General features: G+C 42.7%; 1 pseudogene; it reads left to right on the top strand.

Moving 5' to 3' along the window:
* The first annotated feature begins 4,013 nt into the window (after positions 1 to 4,013).
* On the top strand, positions 4,014 to 8,190 carry LOC116273310 (annotated as a pseudogene).
* Positions 8,191 to 8,196: the final 6 nt, after the last annotated feature.

Raw genomic sequence — 8,196 nt, 5'->3', positions numbered from 1 at the left:
AGCTGAGATCAAGCCCACCTATCAACCACAGGCAACAAAACGAGCCTCCTCAAAAAAAATAGAGGCACATATACACTATGGGTGCCTATACAGCCTTAAAAAGGATGAGTTTCCTGTATCCTTTGCAGGGACATGGATTGAAGCTGGGAAACAATCATTCTGACAAACTATCACAAAAAGGACAGAAAAGGCCAACCTACATGTTCACCTCATAGGTGAAGTAACTAGATGGCGGACACTTGAACCCCTGCAGTAGAGGAGCATACACACAGGGGTACGTTGTGGGGTTGGGGGAGGGATAACATTAAAATGTCTAATGCTCAATGTGAGTTAAACGGGTTGGCAGTTACATAGCATAGCTATATGCTCCCCATATAACAAACCTACACATTGTGTCCATTTTCAAACAAAATAAAAATAAATAAAAAAATAAATTAAAATTTTAAAATATAATGATGCTTAATGCTAAAATTTGATTAAGTAGTTTTAATATCCACCCACAACTGATTAATTTTCTTCGGACTAAACCATTTTTCTGTTTATGATTCTGTCATAGTTAACAGCTTTGGATTGTTCTCTAGAAACAAGCTTTTGGTATATTTTGTTTTCTGCCTTCTATTGCTCTTTTCTGACGCAGCAGAGATATTTGCCTATTGATTATTAGAAGTTTAATTTTGTGGGCATTGGGATTATTATTTCAGGAATTGCAGAAGGGACTTCCCCACGTTGAACTCTACAAATGTTGCTGATGCTGACTCATGCGCTTTCTTCAAATCACCCGCTTAAAATAAAGTAGAGCGATACCGACACGGAACGCAGATGATAGCAGCAGAAACTCCCCAGGCTGTGTCCTTTAAAATCCTCAGGATGAATCACCTGGAGAATCACTCACATGATTTACATTTTAGCACAAATGAGGGAGTTTGTTAGGCTGATGCTGGGTTAAGTGAAGGACTTGGGCTGTTAGGATGGGGTGGAGATGTGTTTTACAGAAGTGAGGAGAACCATGAATTTTTTTGGTTTATCACGGTAGGGATTATTCATTTCTAAATTGTTTCCAGGCTGTACAGGCTGAAACTCTAACACGGTGGATGGGTTTGGGGATAGGATCTTCTGGAGGGTGAGGTGAGTCATGAGTGGCTTGTTATCAAATCTGGCTGGTTTCCTTCTAAAGAGAGCAGATTTGCACACACAGAAATGAGACCAACAAGTAAGCGTGCAGAGGGAAGATCACGTATGAGGACACAGCCGAGGTAGTGACCTGCAAGCCAAGGAGAGGGGCCTCAGGGAGCTAGAGCCCGCAGCTCACTATCCCTGGCTCAGCTAGAACTGTAAGAAAAAGATGTGTCTGCTCTTTTGGTATGGTCTTTGGTATCTCATTAGGAAGAATGGCTCATGGACCCAGGAGACTGAGATGTGTGGGAGGGAGGAGACAGGCAGGGTGCAGGAGGCTGGGGCAGGGGAGGGACTGGAGTTTGGGCTCTGATGGCTGCATCTCCTGGATCTGAGACTCACTCAGTGTTGCAGGAGAGACTTACGGGAGAAGGCATTTTAACCTCCCAATACTGATTTCCTAATAACCACTATGAGCCCCTTGAGCATAGGGTAGCATCATCCTATTCCATGTTAGCAAAAGTCTTCTTGGTGTGAGCATGAAACAATCACAAGAGCATCTGGCATATATTAAAAAGAGTTCATACATAGTCATTTGCTTGATTTAGTTATTTATAAATTGCATTTCATTTCTATGGGCGCATTGAACCTTGGTCACGGGGATACAGTGGTCTGGAGTTTATGGTTCCTCCAAGTGCCACAGGGCCTAACTGTGCTTCCTTTAGAGCTCAGCCTATTGGTGGAATTCTGAAGTACTTGCAGGGCCTTTCTGATGTGAGAAATTACCCAAGAAGAGCCCTCCAGGCTCAGGGCTCAAACAAGAACTGGGGCAAATATTTTAGGGAATGGAGAACAGATTTGCATCCACTATCCAAGAATTTCAGTACTGGGGAAAATGTCACATAAGACTGCTCGGTTCTCTACTAAGACAGTGTAAAAGCAAGGTGAGGAAAGTTCAAACAGTTTTCAAATATTTTTACTGGATCCAAAAATAAAAGACAAAAATAGAGAAAGAAATGCAAAAATATTCTGAATCCAACAAGGACAAACGTACACGGTCTGCATCCAATCAATACTGTCTGCAAAGAAACAAACAAAATATGCTATAAGAAACAAAAAGAAAAATTAATCCAAAATGGCCTTTAAATTTGACATATGATAAACTTTGCAGGCAGGAGCACAACAGCAATTCTTACAACTATATTCTACTTGATTATGAGGGTAGAGGATGGATTTACCAGGTTAAGTAGAGATACAGAAGATATAAGACTCAAGTTAAACTTTCAGAAATGATGCCTAAAATGTCCCTTTTAACAAATAGACTGAATGAGCTTGATTACAGATTAAATGCTATCAACGAATAGATGAGTGAACTTAATGATGTAGCAATGAAAACTATCCCCCAAAAAATCACCAAAAAAAAAAAAAAAGAAAAGATGAGAAAAGTAAATGTGTGAGTTTTCGGACATTATTAAATTGCCATAATGGTGTAATTAGAGGCATAAAAGGAGATAAGATTACTGTGGTGAGAGGGTAGAAAAACAATTTAAATAGTGACCCAAGTGTTCCAAGTTTGGTTAAAAATATATACACACTATCCAAGAAGCTGAACAAATCCCAGACACACACACACACAGAGAAAAAAACACACATAAAGAAAACAACACTCACCGTAATCAAATTGGGGGAAAAAATCTGTGATGATAAAATACTCTTAAAAGTAGAGAGAAAAGACGTGTTAGACTCAGGTGAACAACATAATGATAAAAGCAGATTTCTTATTAGAAGCAATGCGGCTGGGTGCGGAGGCTCACGCCTGTAATCCAAGCACTTTGGAAGGCCCAGGTGGGCGGATCACGAGGTCAGGAGATAGAGATCATCTGGGCTAACACAGTGAAACCCCATCTCTACTAAAAATAGAAAGTATTAGCCGGTGTGGTGGCGAGCACCTGTAGTCCCAGCTACTCAAGAGGCTGAAGCAGGAGAATGGCGTGAACCCGGGAGGCAGTGCTTGCAGTGAGCCAAGATCGCGCCACTGCACTGCAGCCTGGGCGACAGAGTTAGACTATCTCAAAAAAAAAAAAAAAAGTATGCAAACAGGAGGCAGTGGATCTATATTTATACAATACTAAGAGAAACAACTTTTTATTCAAAAATCTTGAATAAAAAGAAAAGCTGGAGGCATCACACTACCTGATTTTAAAATATACTACAAAATATACTATAAATCCATAGTAACTGCAACTCTATAGTATAATATCAAAACAGCATGGCACTGCCAAAAAAAAGGGGGCAGGAGAGAGACAGACAAATGACAGACATAAACAAATCAAACAGAATAGAGAACTCAGAAATAATTTCACGCATTTACAGTCAACTCATTTTTAACCTAGGCATCAAGAACACACCTTCCGGAAGGGCAATCTCTTCAATAAACTGCGCTAGGAAACACCCAACACCCACATGTAGAAGAATAAATCTAGACCGTTATCTTATCATATACAAAAATCAACTCAAAATAAAGATTTAAATGTAGGACTTGAAACTATGACACTACTAGAGAAGAAAACATAGGATAAATACTTAATGAAATGGTTAGGACAAGGAATTTTCAAATAGACATCAAAAGTACAAGCAACAAAAGCAAAAATAGACAAATATAATTACATTAAACTTACAAGCTTCTGCAAAGCAGAAGCAGCAATCAGTAGAAGAAACAATCCAGAGAGTGGAAGAAAGTATTAGCAAACTATGCATCAGGCAAGCGGTTAATACACAAAATACAGAAAGCAAGACTACTCAAAAGCAAACATACAAATAATCTAATTTAAAAATCAGAAAAAGATCTACCGAAAACCCTTTTTCCCCACCATTACTTCCCCACCTTCTTTTCCCGACTGCCCCTTCGGCCCCCTCCCTTCAACACTCTTCTTTCTCCATCTACCCTAAAATTTGTCCCCCACCACCTTCTCACAAAGCCCTTCTCTACTCTCCCACTCACTACCCTTTTCCCCACCATCTCTTCCCCTCTCCCTGGCCACCCTCTTTCCCCTCTCGCATACTCATCACCCTCTTTTGCTCCTTCATCCACCCAAAAACATTTTCCCCCATCTTTTCCCAAAGCCTTCTCCCCACTCCTGCTGCTCATCACCCTCTTTTCCCCCCTCCATCTACCCAAATACTTATTTTCCCACCATCTTTTCCCCACAGTCTGTCTGCAACGCCTTCTCCTCCTTGCCATCCTTTTTTCCCTTCAGCACTCACCACTTTCTTTACCCCTCCCCATCTACCCCAAAACTATTTTCTCCCCTCCTACCACTTCAGCTGAGCTGCCCTCTCCATGGCCGCCACCAACCGCAGCAAGGCGAGGTGCGCTGTCACAGGCCCCAGCCTCCAACATGAGGCATGTAGCTCTCCCATCTCCTCGTCCTCTAGCCGGACAGGAGCAGCTCCCGCTGCCGGTGGCCCTCCTACTGTTTCTGCAGCCCTGGGGTCTCAGTCGCTACCACCTACCACAGCGAGGCGAAGCCAGAGGAAAGCCACAGTACCACGGGCTCCAGCCTCCAGTGTGTAGTAAGTAGCTTCCTAAGGTAGCATGTAACACCTCCGCATGTATCCGCAGACAACCCTAGAATAGCCTGACTGCTGGCCTCAACACGCTTTATATACTGAGGTTAGGAAACGAGGTTCCTGGACTACATGTTCTGATTGGATGAGAGAAAACCTGTAGGCCTACTCTGATTGGACTTTATTATGATGTTCTGATTGGATGAGAGCCAGTATTAGAACAACCAATCAGAGCATGAAAATAAAGTCCAATCAGAATAGGCCTAGAGGTTTTTTCCTCTCATCCAATCAGAACATGTAGTCCAGGAACCTCCCCCTCGCCCCCCAATTGCCTAACCTCAGTATATAAAGCATGCTGCAGTGGGTAATCAGGTCACAACAGGATTTTCTGCATGTGTGTTTGGTCGGTCCGTGCGTGCTGGGTTAGGAAGCCACTTAACTGCATGCTGGAGGCTGGAGGCAGCACTGGGGAGTGGTAGGAGGGCCACCAGCGGCGGGAGCTATTCCTGTCCTGCTAGAGGACGAGATGGGAGAGCTAAGTGCCCTGCGTTGGAGGCTGGGGCCTGTGACATCCCACCTCTCCTCGCCTCGGTTGGTGGCGGCCACGGAGACAGCAGCAGCAGCTGAAGTGGTAGGAGGGGAAAAAATAGTTTTGGGGTAGGTGGAGGGGTGAAGAGGGTGGTGAGTGCCAAATGGAAAAAAGGATGGCGAGCAGGAGAAGGCGTTGCAGACAGAGGGTGGGGAAAAGATGGGGGGAAAATAAGTTTTTGGGTGGATGGGGAAAAGAGGGTGGTGAGCCGCAGGAGTGGGAAGAAGGCTTTGGGAAAAACGGGAGGAAATGGTTTTGGGTAGATGGAGGAGCAAAACGGGGATGAGAGCGCTGGTGGGGAAAAGGGTGGTGAGCAGGAAAGTAGAGAGGGCTTTGCAAAGGGATGGTGTGGGAAAAATGGTGGGGAAAAAGTTTTGGGGGGGTAGATGGAGAAAGAAAAAAGGGTGGCGAGAGGGAGGAGGCCGAAGGCAGTTAGGAAAACAAGTTGGGGAAATAATGATGGCGGAGACAAAGGTTTTGGGTAGATCTTTTTCTGATTTTTAAATTGGATTATTTGTATTTTTGCGTTTGAGAAGTCTTTCTGTATTTTGTGTATTAACCGCTTGTCTGATGTATAGTTTGCAAATACTTTCTACCATTATCTGGATTGTTTCTTCATTCTACTGATTGCTTCCTCTGCTTTGCAGAAGCTTTTAAGTTTAATGTAATTATATTTGTCTATTTTTGCTTTTGTTGCTTGTACTTTTGATGTCTATTTGAAAACTCCTTGTCCTAACCAATTTCATTAAGCATTTATCCTATGTTTTCTTCTCTGGTAGTGTCAATTTCAGGTCCTACATTTAAATCTTTATTTTGAGTTGATTTTTGTTTATGATAGTTGTCTAGATTTATTCTACATGTGGGTGTTGGGTATTTTCTAGCATAGTTTATTGAAGAGATTGCCCTTCTAGAAGGTGTATTATTGATGCCTAGGTTAAAAATGAGTTGACTGTAAATGCTTGAATTTATTTCTGAGTTCTCTATTCTGTTTGATTTATGTCTGTCATTTTTCTGTCTGTCTCTGTCTCTCCCCTGCGCCCCCTGCCCCTGGATGGAGTTAATTCTCCATCCAGTTTTCCACATTGGTTACTTACTACGGCCTGTTCGAGGCCATTTTTCATTTATATTACCCGATCATTTTATTCATTGTCACATTTCTAACAGTATATGCTGTTTCCACAGCATACCATGTGAACAGTTTAAAATTCTCAAACTATAATTCTTCGTTGAAGCATTTGTAAGTTTCACACAAGCCCTTATATGATCTGTGTTTTGATTTTTAAATCATCTTTTCTATTTTATTTATATTTATTTTTCTTCTTGTGAGATTTAATCTTATACAAACTTTATAGATAGAAAGATGTTGGAAAACTATCACATGGTCTGTTATGTTTATTGTGTTATTTTAATAGGCCAGATTCATTGATGGAAAGAGAAATCTTGATAGTTTTTTGATTATGTAGGACGCTTGACATTTTATCAGAAAACTATGTTGAAAATTGCATCGTTATGTATAGAGTGGCATGAATTCAACTTTGTATGTGTGAATTCCATTTGTAATGTTTGAATAGTGGATTAGTTTTAACATGCTTTCATTTCATTTGGTCCTGTTAGGTAAGCAAAGGATCTTGTGTGTTGGAAAAGAATTACTTTGGTGCAGCTGCCCGAGAGGAGCTGGGGGAGGACGCTGGCCCGCGATGCTCGTCGCAGACAACGTGGCTGTGATGTCCGCGAGCCAGGCGAGTGCCGCGGCGACAGCGGCGGGACTTCTCACGCGGCAGGGCGACCTGGGCTTCGGCCTCCCTCCGGTTCCCTGGAAGCGGGCCGCGGCCAGCGCCTGAGCAGCAGCCTCAGAGATGGAGGCTTCAGTGTCTCTCTCTCTTCCCCGTCAGCCTGAGCCGGGGTAGGCCAGGAGGCCCGGGTGTCTAGAGCGGGGGTCTGTGCCCGAGAATGAGAATTTTCTTCACCAGAACATGGAGACTGTTCAATCACCAGGAGCACAAAGTTTTCATTGTTGGGCTGGATAATGCAGGGAAAACTACCATTCTTTACCAATATTCTATGAATGAAGTTGTACATACACCTATAAGAGAAAGTCATGTAGAAGAGTTAGCGATTAATAATACACGTTTCCTAATGTGGGATATTGGTGGCCAAGAATCTTTTCGTTGTTCCTGAAACACGTACTATACTAACAGAGTTTGTAATAGTTGTTGTGGGTAGTACAGATAGAGGATTTCTGTAACTAGAGACGAACTCTAAAATGTTAGCGCATGAAGACCTAAGAAAAGCTGGATTGCTGAGATTTGCTAATAAACAAGATGTTAAAGAAGGATGACTATAGCAGAAATCGCCCAGTTTTTGAAGCTACATTCTATTAAGGAACACCAGTGGCATATCCAGGCATGATGTGCTCTAACTGGCGAGGGATTGTGCCAAAGATTTGAATGAATGTCTCGACTTAAGATTAGAGCTCTATGACCTCGTAGACTTTGTATAAATGAAGTGCTGCAAAAATTAATGGTTTAGATATATTTATAATAAACTGATTTAAACTTTTTCCATAGGAGGACGAATTAAGACCACTTATTTGAAAGCAAAGATGGAGAGGGAGGAGGAAGAAGAGAAAACGGTGGAGCGGCGGCGGCTCTCCGCCTGGCGGAGGATGGACAGCCAGGACGGGAAGGGGGTGGTGTGCGGCAACAGCACCGGGTTTGTGAAGTGTGGATGTGCAGGCTCTAACTTTCCAGAACACATCTTCCCAGCTTTGGTTGGAAGACCTGTTACCAGATCAACCACCAAAGTGGAAAACATTGAACAAGGATCTTATGGTTGGTGATGAGGCAAGCAAATTACGATCAATGTTAGAAGTTAACTACCCTGTGGGAAATGGCATAGTACGAAATTGGGATGACATGAAACACCTG

Source organism: Papio anubis, unplaced genomic scaffold (assembly GCF_008728515.1).
Source record: "Papio anubis isolate 15944 unplaced genomic scaffold, Panubis1.0 scaffold539, whole genome shotgun sequence".
In the NCBI taxonomy this organism is placed as follows: domain Eukaryota; kingdom Metazoa; phylum Chordata; class Mammalia; order Primates; family Cercopithecidae; genus Papio; species Papio anubis.
This window is presented reverse-complemented; position numbering and strand designations above follow the sequence as displayed.